General features: G+C 47.9%; 1 protein-coding gene across 1 annotated transcript in view; it reads left to right on the top strand.

The window, feature by feature from the left end:
- The first annotated feature begins 4,636 nt into the window (after positions 1–4,636).
- LOC126523477 (heat shock protein beta-1-like) overlaps positions 4,637–14,798 on the top strand; it is a 30,706-nt gene continuing 20,544 nt past the window's right edge. Inside the window, exon 1 of the mRNA XM_050172086.3 lies at positions 4,637–4,821. The gene's annotated coding sequence lies outside the window, so the exon portion shown is untranslated. The remainder of the gene's footprint in view (positions 4,822–14,798) is intronic.

Genomic DNA, 14,798 nt, shown 5'->3' with positions numbered 1-14,798 from the left:
AGGAGAGACATGGAAAGCTCCACTGAAGATAGTGCCCTTAATAACAGAGCCTTTCAGACGACTTGTAATAGACACGGTAGGGCCCCTTCCAAAAACAAAATCGGGCTACAGGTACTTGTTTACCATGCTGTGTCCGGCTACAAAGTTTCCAGAAGCAATCCCTCTGAAAGAGCTCAGCTCCACCGAAGTAGTAGACGCGCTTTTGACAGTGTTTGCACGAGTTGGGTTTCCAGCCGTAATTCAGGCGGATCAAGGGTCAGTATTCACCACCGCACTGACTTCCACATTCTTGCAAAAGTGCGGGGTAAAGTTCCGTCTATCACCCTCAGTCAAACAGTGTAGAGAGGTGGCATTCGGTGCTTAAGCGAGTTTTTCGTGCGCTCTGTTACGAGCACAAGGAGGACTGGGAGAAGTGTCTGCCGGCAACTTTGTTTGCTTTGCGAACGGTTCCACAATAAGCGACAGGGTTCTCGCCAGCAGAACTAGTGTATGGGAGGATACTCCGTTCTCCACTGAGAATGTTAAGAGAGATGTGGGACGAAAGAGGGGAGAGTCCAACAGTGGCTGAATACGTGCTAAATTTGCTGGCACGGCTAAGCGCAACCCAAGAACTAGTCGGAAAGAACATGGGAGTAGCTCAAAAGAACGCCAAATTCTATTACGGCAAGGATGCGAGGCTTCGAACGTTTAACGCCGGAGACCAAGTAATGATCCTCAAACCTTCAAGAAAGAACAAGCTTGAAGTTCACTGGGACGGGCCCGTTAAAGTGTTGCACAAACTTTCAGATACTAACTATGCTCTGAAAATGCCCGGTCGCAGGAAGGAAGTGAAGATATATCACTGTAATTTGATGAAGCCGTATGTAGAGCGGAGCGGAGTCGTTAACTATACCATCAAAGAGCAGGATGGCACTAGTACCAAGTTTAAGGAGTATAGGGCGACCTCCAACTCTGAAATCGGCCTAGAAGAAGTAGTAGAACACTCGGTAAGCTCGCACGCTCTAAGACCCGAGCAGCTAGATGAGCTAAAAGAGGTGTTAGGGGAATATATCGACAGATTCAGCGATCGGCCAGGTAGAACCGAACTAATAACGCATAAAATTGAGCTGACATCAACCGAACCAGTAAGATCAAAGCCTTACAGGGTGTCTCCAAGACAGGGAGAGATTATGGAGGCAGAGATACAGCGCATGCTAGAGTTGGGAGTTATTGAGCCCGCTGAGAGTGACTACACGTCACCGCTAATACTGGTAGAAACCCCTAACAAGGACCCTCGTCCGTGTGTTGACTACAGGAAGTTAAATGCCATCACTAGGGATCAGCTGCACCCGATACCCAACGTTGAGGAACGAATTGAAAGAGTTAGCGCTGCTAAATACATTTCAACTATAGATCTCGTGCGGGGGTACTGGCAAGTTCCCCTTTCAGGAAGTGCCAGCCGCTATGCCGCATTCATCTCACCTGTAGGCACTTTTCGCCCTCTCGCACTCAGCTTCGGGCTGAAGAACGCGCCGTTTAGCTTCTCTAAATTAATGGATATTGTCCTAAAAGACTTGCAGGAGTTCGCCTTCCCCTATCTTGATGATGTAGCAATTTTTTCAGACAGCTGGGAACAACACGTATCGCACCTCAAACAGGTGTTCTCACGGTTGAGGGAAGCAGGCTTAACGATGAAAGCGGGAAAGTGTAGGTTTGGTTGTTCGCAGGTTACTTATCTGGGCCATGTTGTCGGTCAGGGCACGAGACGGCCGGCCGAGCTGAAAATAGCTACGAGTGGAGAATTTCCTCAGCCGCGCACGAAAACAGACCTTCGTTCATTTTCGGGACTTGTGGGGTACTATCGACGGTACATTCCGAATTACTCGCAAATGGCAAGTCCATTAACGCATGCCCTCCGAAAGGGAGCACCGAGTAACGTACACTGGGATAAGGACAAAGAGAACGCTTTCCAAAGTTTGAAAACGCTATTGGTTTCTCGTCCTGTGCTTCGCGCGCCAGACTACACAAAGGAATTCATAGTTAAATGCGACGCAAGGGACAGAGGTATGGGCGTGGTACTTAGTCAGGTCGGCGACGATAACGAGGAGCATCCTATCCTCTATGCCAGCCGTAAACTAAATGTAAGGGAGGAAGCCTACAGCAGTTCAGAGAAGGAATGCGCTTGTTTAGTTTGGGCCGCCCAGAAGTTGTCGTGTTACTTGTACGTAGCGAAGTTCGTCTTCAAGACCGACCACTGCCCTCTGACGTGGCTCAATCAAATGTCATACAAAAATGGCCGCTTTCTCCGATGGAGTCTCACTCTCCAAGAGTACAACTTCTCCGTTAGATATAAGAAGGGAAAGTTGCATAGCAATGCGGATGGATTGAGCAGACTAATTTGAATTCTGCCTTTGAGGGTCCCGCCTAAATTTTATGGTTACTAGTGTTAATTTTGTTAAGCCAAGAAGATCCCCTCTCATTTAGCAGGATTCCCTCTATGATTGCTGAATTTGTCAGCACAAAATTGCTTCAGAAATTGGCATAGCGAAATGCAGCATTTTTTTTGTTTCTGCACTTATGTTTTTTGTTATTTTTCTGAACCCTAGCGGGTCTAAAGTGAGAGCCAAGGTACGTCATCTCGGCGCAGAGTCGTGTTGTGGGGTTCATTTTGCAGTTGCCTGTCCTTGTTGGATGTTTTGAGGCGGTGACATCAATACACAAGTGGTCGCTGCGAGCCAAGGCATCAATCACCCCATGGCCACCAGCCGTTCTCTTCCTGCCCAGCGGTTATCTGCGCTAGACAGTCGAGATTTTTGGGGCCATGGAGGCGCTGTTAAAAACGGCCAGCTGCAGTGCAAGTTTGCCACCCAGTTGCGACTGTGGAAGCAACATCTCGGGAGCATCGCCGCCAACCTCTAGCCACAGCGTGACTAAATCGACTTTGTGTCGAGGAACAAGACGCGCATCCCCCACTCTCCGTCGCTTCAGCTAGGATGCGTTCGATGAAGCAGGCTTTGTGCTGAAACCGCCGCCAACCTCTAGTCTCATCGCCGTTGTGACGGAATGAGTTCGGCGGGCCAACTATTGTTCCCAAACTCCCCAACGCGGACCTGATCTGCTACGGGTGCGCGAGTTGCCGCGGGAACGCCGTTTTGCGCTGCTTCCCACGCACCGAGCAAGACGCAAGACACCGCGCTACCCGGAACCGCTCCGAGTTCTACGGGGCCCCTCTGACGTCGGCTCCGGACCTTCGCACCTGTGTGTATGCGTGTGTGCGTATGTAAACCGGGCCGCCGGGAGGCGACTAGTTTGCGATGACGAAACGAACGTTCGCATCACCTTGTATCGGGAGAGGACCGAGTGTTTAAAAACCGCTGTTGTGCGGCTGCTCAGGACACTCTCTCTCAAGCAGTCATGTTAGACTGATGTACCTTCTCAAACAGTCATGTTAGACTGATATAAATACTGTAAATAAACCCATATTCCTCGTTCTCGATGAGAAGCAGTCCTTCCCTTCATCAACGTCCTCAGCGTGGATAAGTTGGACGACGGCATGGGCCAGCTACCTTCTAATTCATGCCCGACTCCAATCTTGACAACGGATCACGAGCGATGGGATCGAGCCACCAATCCTGACAGCGGCTGACTGCGACCACCTCAATTCAGGACACACAGTACCCGCCAGCGCACAGTATTCAGCAGTTGAAACGCGATGCTCAGAGCGCATAGCTGCCGGCACTTTTTGCGCCGCCGGTGGACGCTAAGGACACCAAGCTGGCGCATTTTTGTATCACATAAAAGCCAGAGACTTTGTGTTGCATTGTGAATGCATTCTGCCCGTCACCCCAGCACTCACCGTTGGTGCTTAAAGCGCCGGCAGCCATGCAGTTCGAGTATCGCGTAAATGTAGCGCGTGTATACCCACCGGGTGACTCACTGGATGTTACGCTGTGCTGTCAATGACGAGGTCGCGAGTTGGACTCCAAATAACGGCAGGCGCATTCCGAAGAAGGTGGCATGCAAAAACGCTCGTGATGCTTTGGGCGCACGTTAGAAAACCCGAGGTGGACAAAATTATACCGGAGCCCTCCACTACGGTATCCTTCATAAACAGCTGTATAGTTTCGGGACGTACAGTCAAACTCCCCAATTCTATTCATGTAAATGTACGTAGCGCATGAGAGACTAGTTGGCCGGAAGATCGCCGGACCCGCTATTATGCAAAATCCGCGATCACTTATCGAACAATCACGAAGCGAGCATTTCCGAACCTACATTCAGGAAGGCACTCGTAAGAGGAAGCGCGTTCGTAAGACGAAATCGCCGGCAAGTGACAAGCGTCTCCTAGAGAGAGGGAAAAGCGCTTGAATTCAGGTCACCGACCTCGCTGTGCTACTGTCTTCTTTATTTATTTTTTTTCACGCGAGTGCCCCCGTTGGACACAAAGTGTTGGACAAAACCGGTGCCGAATTCGAGCTCTCTACGAAATTCGAGCGCAGAGTAGCAGGCAGATGCGACAGCACTCCCTAAGCGTGTCCAGTAATTATGCAATGCTCACCCGTCTTGCGCTTCGTTGCACGCAACTATTGCGCAACAAACGCGAGTCAGCCCCCATGCCCGCCAAGCTCCTCTTTTTTCCATTCCTCCTCGCACCGGCGGCAACGGAGAAGGGTTCGGGCCCGGGCCAAGTTCGGCGAACGGCGCTCGCGCGGTTTTGGCGTCTGCCCGGGCGTCGTCTGCTGCCACGATCCCCACCCCGTCATCGGAGACTCATCGGCAGCACCGCAGCGCACGCAGAGGATACTGCTACGGTGCGAGCCGGCCGCGTCCACAAAACACATCGTGAGTTGTGCTGTATTTCCTTCTCCTCTGTACTGGCCGTTAATGCGGTAGCCATGTGCGAGGAATTGCGCGGTGATTGATGCTACAGCCAGCGGGGCGTGCGCTCGCGGCAGACGAGAAGCACACGCGGTCGTTGACAGTGCTATTCAGGGCTGCTGCCGTGCCTGCGACGGAGCTGTCGTAGGGCAGCGCGGCGGAGCTTCCGTGGTACTTGTGGAGATTTGTAGCGCTGAAGAGTTAGGAAGAGCTGTGGCTCTTCACAATTCGGCCTACCGAGCACCAGCGTGTGCCACGAACCGGTCGTTCTAAGTGTGGCCAGGCTTATCGGTCTGCTTCATTGGCCTGCAAAGTTCTTGCACATTCCACGGAACCGAAAACTATTTCATAAACGCCACTCACCCACTAGCTGGCCGATAGTGCTCGCGAGAATGGTTTGCTAAACAATGAGTGACATGCCACATTTAACCAAGGCATGTCTGTTGAAGTAACGTGGGAGACGCGTTGACAGACTAGCGGGGGAGAGCCCCCTCGGTGTTCACGAAGCGCTGCAGTTCGAATCTGCGTGAAAAACAATAAAAATTTCCTCTTGCATGTGCGAAATTGTTGTCGTCAAGAGTTGGTAGTTTTACCTTCTCTTATTGTGAAAGAGGGGGCAAATTATCTGCGAGATTATTTGCAACTCAGCGCTACCTACTAGGCTAGCTGCTTAATTAATACCTTGAAGTATACTACGTGACAGAAGGAAAACCACGGGCTAGCCTTACCTGTCATAGCAAATGTCTTGAGGCTTTTAGCAACCATGAAAGAAGAATATTACTGGCTTTAGGTGTGGCCATTTAAGCTTGCCTAACGAGTTAATATCTCACTGAAATGAAGTGATAAGAAAAAGGCGCTTTTCCCTTGCTGAATTTTCCAGTACGTCTATGGCATCACCGTAATCCATTCGGACGCATATTTGAGCGGTTAAAGTGCATTTGCATAGTCCACGAAGCAATGAAATGCATCATCCTCTGGCGTAGACAAAAAGCGACGCGGAGTTCCGATTAGGTAAGTGGCGGTAGGACCGAGAACACCAAAACGTGTCTGTTTATTTTCGGGACCCGTGTAAAAGGAGGGAGAGAATGAAAAAGAAAGGAACGTTAACAGAAGAAAATAGTAAAAAATAGTCGCGATACAGAAAAAGCATTATTAACCTGCACAAGCTAGACAACTGGCCCTCATAGCGCAAAATACCCGGAGGTGTCAGCGCTGTTACAAAACAAGATGCTCTTTATTTCACAGCTTTATCGCGCAGAAAACAAAACCAAAGGAGAAAGGAAAAAAAAAAAGCACACAAATGGCTGACGACAAACCTGTGCACGAACCCGACGCACCAACGTAGCCGCACCGCACTCTTTTGTGTTGCTTACCATCGGCCACTCTCGTTTTGCCTTTGCTCGCAGTGGGGCTTCAATGGCTATGATTGATATCCGCTGCTGAAGTCGAGGGTTCGAATACCGGCATAGGCGCCCGTATTACAATTGGAGCGAGATGAAAAAAAAAAAATTATGCAGACCTCACGCATTGTAGGAATGGATGTAAACGAAGCTTTCCGTGCTGGATGGTTTGATTGATGATTATCTGTGATGTTGACGGCTAAAGCTTAATTTCTTCAACGTTTAGTCAATCACGAGAGACGGGAGTTGATGTTAAACGTTGCCTTGCGTGCACCACTGCTGTTTGTATGCGTAGTACACAGAACACACAGGAAGAAGTGTTTGCTTGAGGCGTTGTTGTGCGCCATATTTTATAACCTCTGAGAGGGTTGAGCGCTGTCATTTCCTCACATGGCACATCGCATTGTGGCAGAAGTATTAAACTTGAATTGAATTACGGGGCTGTACGTGCCAAAACCGCACTCGGATTATGAGGCAAGCCGTGGTGGCGGACTCTGGATTAATTTTGACACCGTGATGTTCTCTAACATGCCCCAAAATCTAAGCGCACATGTGTTTTCTATCTCGCCCCCGTCGAAATGCGCCTGCCGCGATTGGGATTAAATCCACGACCTCTAGCAATGCCATAGTAGCAAATCACTGACCACGTGCTGGTGGGCAAGTTGGTTATGCATGATTACAACGAAGGCGCCAAATAAAACAACGGACGAAAGAGGCGATACGGGACAACGTTCGTCGTCCGTTGTTTTATTTGGCGCCTTAGTTGTAATCATAGCCGCAAAGATAACGCGGCGGGCGCAGAAGTGTTGATTTGACAGTCGACCGCTTCTGTAGTGTTTCCTGGACCCTGCGGTGCGCTTTAATTAATGCGGCACTGCTTCTACACGCCCTGCGTAAGTTGCCCGCTTGACGTACTTGCATGGCGTTTATTTTTCAGAAACAGCACCAACGTACTGTACCGCACCTTGAAGTTCGGGCCTGTTTACGCTCGAGCCGCCATCGCCGCAAGCCGCACCGCGCGCATGCGGTCGCGCGAAAAATTGCACATATCGAACACTTGTGCACAAATTTCCGTTTACACTGTGTACACAGTGTAAACCGTACACATTGTAAACCGAAATTTGTGCAGAAGTGTTCGACATGTGCAATTTTTCGCGCGACCGCACGCGTGCGGTGCGGCTTGCGGCAATGGTGGCTTGAGCGTAAACAGGCCCTTAAGCTTATCCCGTTTCCCCGCAACCGCTGTCGTATAGTAGTGGGGTTTCCTTGCCTTCTCACGTCACCTCCACCCTCTCTTGTATTTGAACTGCCTCTTCTCCTCCCTCTCCTTCTTCTCGTATTCTCGTCCTCTCTAGAGTTACTGTATATGCTACCAAAGGTAGCATATACCTTTGGTAGCATATTGGCCTCGAGCTCCACCACTGGAAAAGCTGGCGCCACCGTCGGCGTGACGTCCTATTAGGGATCACGTGGACATAGCGTCCGCGTCGGCTGCTTCGGGAGCGCTGAAGCGAGCTGAAAACGAGAGTTTAAATTCCCTGGTACGCTGCGGTCCTCATTTAGTAGCGAGATTCTCCCACTTCGAGCGTCTCCTTTACAACGCTTGAAAGCACCACAATAGGTAGTGGCTGCCTTTCAAGGCGCGCAACATGGTAGGCTACTGCTCGGTGCCGCAGTGGCGGACGTACGCAACGGAGCCCGGTGTGTCAGCCTTATTCACACGTAGCCGCTGGACAATAAGCTGCGTGAAGCTTGGCTCGTGAAACATAAAACTGGCAAACAGTCATCGGCTACAACTCGGGTATGCAGCAAGCACAGACGCGAGGAAGATTTCTGCTACGGCGCCGGGTCTGTGATGTTCGGAAAACGCGCACTGAGACGCTCGCCTGAGTCCGCTGCCCGACTAATGTCATGACGATTTGGTCTATGAACTTGTCGATGCTATAGATACTGGCAAGTTCACTGGAGTGGAAAGGGAGCGGTAAGAAGCACATTAAAAAAAATCATGGCATATGGTCATGTTTGTGTTATGAATTAATGCACTGGATTACAGAAAAGAAGCAGCGTGAAATCGCACGCTGAGAACACCGATAAACATACAGTGCGACGCAACTCGAGAAATAATATTGAAACGTCCAAGAATTTAGAAGAAGAAAAAAAAGATTGAATCGTCGCGACGGCACATCACAGTCCCCGTCCAAGTCTCTACAATGAAATTATTTTTGAACAACTCTGATAGCGCCCACGCAACAATGGTTGCTTGTACACTGTCAAATGCTCATATTCTGCGGCCTAAAGCTCATGGCACGGTGCGAAAACGCGCACGCGGTGAAAGCGAAACAGTGCGCGGACAAGCATGCAGACGCGCAGTCGGTCGCTGCGAATCTGTGCGATCGCTGCATTGAGGCTTCATTCTATAACGCTCCATTCAGTTATACAAACACTATAAGAGCATATTTCACATAGTTTGCTCTCAGCGTTTACCTACCTTTCACGCAAGAAGCCGGTTCGGGAGACTCCATAGCGGCGACCGCGCGCAGTGGCGTTCACTGTACGTATTCGGTAAAGAGATAGCGTCTGTAAACGATTCTGTGCTTTCAGTTTGCCCATAATTATTATTTAGACAGTAACAAACTTCTCTTGTTTCGAAAGCACTTGCAGAAATGTCCGGGAGAGCTAGTGCGTGGTGTTTTCAGTGAGCGCTGACAGCAAAACCTATGAGGAGCGCACCACGTGATCCCTCATACTACGCCAGCCAGGCGCTTGCGATAGATGGCGACTCCGTAACTCCTCGCCGCCAATACAGTAACTCTAGTCCTCTGTACAGTTATGCGTCCCCTGTGGCCTCGCACGTTAGTAGAAAGGGAAGCGCTGTAGTTTCTGCAATGCTTCTGAGGGGAGTCACGGATTATTACAGTTGTCAAGTGACTATAGTGTGGCGACAGCCAGGGAGCTCCAGAGGGTATTGTGCACATTCGACACGGTAGGGTGAAAACGAGCTTTTCCCATCGCCTATCCTCTCTTACTCGCGCCTGTAATCTATATACACGCTCTGAACCAGCCCCCGAGGCGGTGCGCGTGACAGCAGCCCACAGCAGCAGCAGCAGCAGTGGGAAAGTCGAAGGAAGAGGCAAAGAAGGCTTCGCTTTAAAAGTTATGCAGAAACTGCACTGGAGTTGCCTATTAAACTCTTATCATGCCCATTTCCTTAGTGTGTACTGGCAGAAGCAGGACCTCGATAATGTAAGGGTTCATTTCTATTGATTCTGCTGATGTGGCCGATCTTAATGATAACGTAGACCACCACATCGTCCATAGTCACCAATGACCACCCACTGACGAACTAATGGCAAAGCGCGAAAAGAGAAAATAAGTATAGTATAAGAATATTTTGCACCCTTCAGGCCGTAGCCTGTCCCGAACAACAATCGTAATCTATCTTGCCTGCATTTATTTTCTTTAACACCGCGTGTTTACTACTTTGCTGTCAGATACGCTATGTCACGCTGATAAGGGCATGCATTCTCCATCTGAAAGCACTGGGCGTGCAGCGCTAAAGAACGGGAAGGCACGAAAGACCACCACCACCACCATCATCATCGTCATGGTAATATTTATGTCCACTGCAGGACGAAGGCCTCTTCCTGCGATCTCCAGATACCGATACCAGACCTCCAGATACCTCAAATACCGCAACAAAAGTGTAGAATAGAGCGAAGATTGACTGTATGGCTACAGTCTGCGCATGCTCAGAAGAAAACCGTGCTACTACACGGGACGAGACAACAAGGAGCACACGGCAACGGCGCTGACTAACAAATGTGCGCATTTATTGGCACGCCTTGCCTTTTATGCTCAGATCAAGAACAAGACTAGACACGTGAGGTGGCGGAAACAACACGCGAAAAAAAAAAAAAAAAAGAAAGCAATCCCCGCATTTTCATCACGCATACATCTCAATGTTTACGCAGTCAATGCAAGAAACTGAATTTCTTTATTTGTGAGGTTAAATAAGGAAATAACTTACCCGCAAGCATACTAAAGCCTAAAGCACACTTAGCCGCAAGCGTACTAAATCTAGGTTTCTGCATCACATAAATAATATGACTATTTTGCATCATACTCAATATAAAGATATTGGTGTTAACCTAACTTCGACTCTTTCGCGGTCGACGCACATTGCATAGATATGCGCCAATGCTTCGAGATCATTAGGGTAAATAAGACGCAAGTTACATAATTCCACTAATAACATTCCTAAACTAGCTTATCTAACACTTGTTAACACCTCAGCTTGAATACGCTGCATCTGTCTGGTCTCCCCATCCGAAATACTCGATCGAAAAAACTCGAATATATTCAGAATAGGGCTGCGCGTTTTATTTCACGTTGTTATGACTATAAAAAACATAACACAAATTAAACTCGACCTCTCACTACAGCCCTTGCATGATCGTCGTGATAAAGCCCTGCTATCATTATTAGCGGAGAGATGCAGTGGTGGCGTAGAGGTAGAACACCCGCCTCGCGTGCAAGAGGTCTGTGGTTCGAATCCCGGTGCCGCGCAATTTTCCACCGGATTCAAAAAAAATCCGCGTGTTTATAAAATTGCATAAACAGCCCTGGAGTGCGGCCTGATCCCGACGACCAGAACCGGTAACGCACTCCCTCACCCAGAGCAGGATTGGCCACCATGGTGCAGCACTTGGCCACAACCTCCTATATGAACACAACAATCAAACCCCGGCCCCTCAGTCCCCAGCAGCTGCGAAGCAACTGAGCACGGCGGCGGTCAGACCTGCGACGCAGTAGAGGGTGCTAGGAATCCCTGGCTTCGGACAGGCCGCCATTGGAATATGAACCTGGCAACGTTTAACGCTAGAACGTTATCTAGTCATGCGAGTCTAGCTGTGCTATTAGAGGAATTAGAGGGCAGCAAATGGAATATAATAGGGCTCAGTGAAGTTAGGAGTTAGAAGAACTAGGAGTCGGATTCCAGATTAATAAGAACATAGCTGGTAACATACAGGAACTCTATAGCATCAACGAGAGGGTGGAAGGTCTTGTGAAACTTAATAAGAGGTACAAATAAAGGCTGTACAGGTCTACGCCCCTACATCCAGTCATGATGACCAGGAAGTCCAAAGCTTCTATGAAGACGTGGAATCGGCGATGGGTGAAGTCAAAACAAAATACACTATGCTGATGGGCGACTTCAATGCCAAGATAGGCAGGAAGCAGGCTGGAGACAAGGCAGTGGAGGAATATGGCATAGGCACTAGGAATAGCAGGGGAGAGGTATTAGTAGAGTTTGCGGAACAGAATAATATGCGGATAATGAATACCTTCTTCCGCAAGCGGGATAGCCGAAAGTGGACGTGGAGGAACCCGAACGGTGAGACTAGAAATGAAATAGACCTCATACTCTGCGCTAACCCTGGCATCATACAAGATGTGGACGTGCTCAGCAAGGTGCGCTGCAGTGACCATAGGCTGGTAAGAACTCGAATTAGCCTAGACCTGAGGAGGGAACGGAAGAAACTGGTACATAAGAAGCCGATCAATGAGTTAGCGGTAAGAGGGAAAATATAGGAATTCCAGATCAAGCTACAGAACAAGTATTCGGCTTTAACTCAGGAAGAGGACTTTAGTGTTGAAGCAATGAACGACAATCTTGTGGGCATCATTAAGGAGTGTGCAATAGAAGTCGGTGGTAACTCAGCTAGACAGGATACCAGTAAGCTATCGCAGGAGACGAAACATCTGATCAAGAAACGCCAATGTATGAAAGCCTCTAACCCTACAGCTAGAATAGAACTGGCAGCACTTTCGAAGTTAATCAACAAACGTAAGACAGCTGACATAAGGAAGTATAATATGGATAGAATTGAACATGCTTTCAGGAACGGAGGAAGCCTAAAAGCAGTGAAGAAGAAACTAGGAATTGGCAAGAATCAGATGTATGCGTTAAGAGACAAAGCCGGCAATATCATTACTAATATGGATGAGATAGTTCAAGTGACTGAGGAGTTCTATAGAGATTTATACAGTACCAGTGCAACCCACGACGATATTGGAAGAGAGAATACTCTAGAGGAATTCGAAATCCCACAGGTAACGCCGGAAGAAGTAAAGAAAGCCCTGGGAGCTATGCAAAGGGGGAAGGCAGCTGGGGAGGATCTGGTAAGAGCAGATTTGTTGAAGGATGGTGGCAGATTGTGCGAGAGAAACTGGCCACCCTGTATACGCAATGCTTCATGACTTCGAGCGTACCGGAATCTTGGAAAAACGCTAACATAATCCTAATACATAAGAAAGGGGACGCCAATGACTTGAAAAATTATAGACCGATCAGCTTACTGTCCGTTGCCTACAAAGTATTTACTAAGGTAATTGCAAGTAGAATCAGCAACACCTTAGACTTCCGTCAACCAAAGGACCAGGCAGGATTCCGTAAAGGCTATTCAACAATAGACCATTTTCACACTATCAGTCAGGTGATAGAGAAATGTGCGGAATATAAGCAGCCCTTATATATAGCTTTCATTGATTACGAGAAAGCGCTTGATTCTGTCGAAACCTCAGCAGTCATGGAGGCATTGCGGAATCAGGGTGTAGACGAGCCGTATGTAAAAATACTGAAAGATATCTATAGCGGCTCCACATCCACCGTAGTCCTCCACAAAGAAAGCAACAAAATCCCAATAAAGAAAGGCGTCAAGCAGGGAGATACGACCTATCCAATGCTATTCACAGCCTGTTTACAGGAGGTATTGAGAGACCTGGATTGGGAAGCATTGGGGATAAAAGTTAATGGAGAATACCTTAGTAACTTGCGATTCGCTGATGATATTGCCTTGCTTAGTACCTCAGGGGACCAATTGCAGTGCATGCTCACGGACCTGGAGAGGCAAAGCAGAAGAGTGGGTCTAAAAATTAATCTGCAGAAAACTAATGTTTAACAGCCTCGGAAGAGAACAGCAATTTACAATAGGTAGCGAGGGACTGGAAGTGGTAAGGGAATACATCTACTTAGGGCAGGTAGTGATGGCGGATCCGGATCATGAGACGGAAATAATCAGAAGAATAAGAATGGGCTGCGGTGCGTTTGGCAGGCATTCTCAGATCATGAACAGCAGGTTGCCATTATCCCTCAAGAGAAAAGTGTATAATAGCTGTGTCTTACCAGTACTCACGTACGGGGCAGAAACATGGAGGCTTACGAAAAGGGTTCTACTTAAATTGAGGACGGCGCAACGAGCTATGGAAAGAAGAATGATAGGTGTAACGTTAAGGGATACGAAAAGGGCAGATTGGGTGAGGGAACAAACGCGAGTTAATGATATCTTAGTTGAAATCAAGAAAAAGAAATGGGCATGGACAGGACACGTAATGAGGAGGGAAGATAACCGATGGTCATTAAGAATTATGGAATGGATTCCAAGGGAAGGGAAGCGTAGCAGGGGGCGGCAGAAAGTTAGGTGGGCGGATGAGATTAAGAAGTTTGCAGGGACAACATGGCCACAATTAGCACATGACCGGGGAAGTTGGATAAGTATGGGAGAGGCCTTTGCCCTGCAGTGGGCGTAACCAGGCTGATGATGATGATGATCATGATTTCATAAATACGTCCATAATGCAGCGCCCTCAGTTCTGCTTTTTGAAACTCCCTATTACAGGCCACACCGTTTGTACAATCAGTTAAATTTCATGCGCATCTACGGAAAGACTAATTCATTTAGCTACTCCGCCCTTCCAAGAGCCATTCGCCTCTGGAACGATCTTCCTAAAGCCATCGCTTATGAGAGTGACCAAGAAAATTTCCGGCGTCTTCTAACAACGCATTTTCAAACTCTACATAACCTAACGTGTTACCTTTTCTTGTCTTTCCCATTATTAATGTGTTAGTATCCTTTAAATACTGTTTTGTTGCAACCAAATATGCCCCGCTCGCTCTGTAATTCTTTGGTCATATATTACTTTGTGAAAATTTCTTGTTAAGTGACCTCTCGCGCTCAAAAGCATTCGCTTTGTCTATTGTACAATTTTAACACCACATTACTGTATGTTAGCGCATTTCTTACACTGTATATTTGTGTATATGTATTCACATATGTATTATTGTATTATAAATATTGTATATTATAATCTTTGAATGTACTTTTCCTCCTTACACAATGTCTTTAGGGGCCTGTAAGGTATATTTAAATAAATAAATAAATAAATAAATAAATAAATAAATAGTTTACACAATTATCTTACGAGCGTTCCCTCTCACAAGCTTCTATCTATCTAGTTGTTTTATCTATGTTCTTGAACAGCGTTTTACGCTGGGGAAACGCAGGGTTAAATTTGCACTGGCTACAATGTAAAGGATCCGTAGAATAGTATCGTTTCATTATCCGAGCCCCAGATTCCTCGCGCTCTCCCAAACAGAGGCTGAAGTCAGAGTGATCGACTCTCAACAGGCGTGTCGCAGCTTCGCTAGCGGCAGAATTCGCGCCAATACGCTCAAAATCATCAATCAGAAGCCCCCAATGA

The sequence above is a fragment of the Dermacentor andersoni genome, chromosome 6 (genome assembly GCF_023375885.2).
Source record: "Dermacentor andersoni chromosome 6, qqDerAnde1_hic_scaffold, whole genome shotgun sequence".
In the NCBI taxonomy this organism is placed as follows: Eukaryota; Metazoa; Arthropoda; class Arachnida; order Ixodida; family Ixodidae; genus Dermacentor; species Dermacentor andersoni.
The sequence above is the reverse complement of the archived record's forward strand: the minus strand, read 5'-3'. Positions and strand labels throughout refer to the sequence as shown.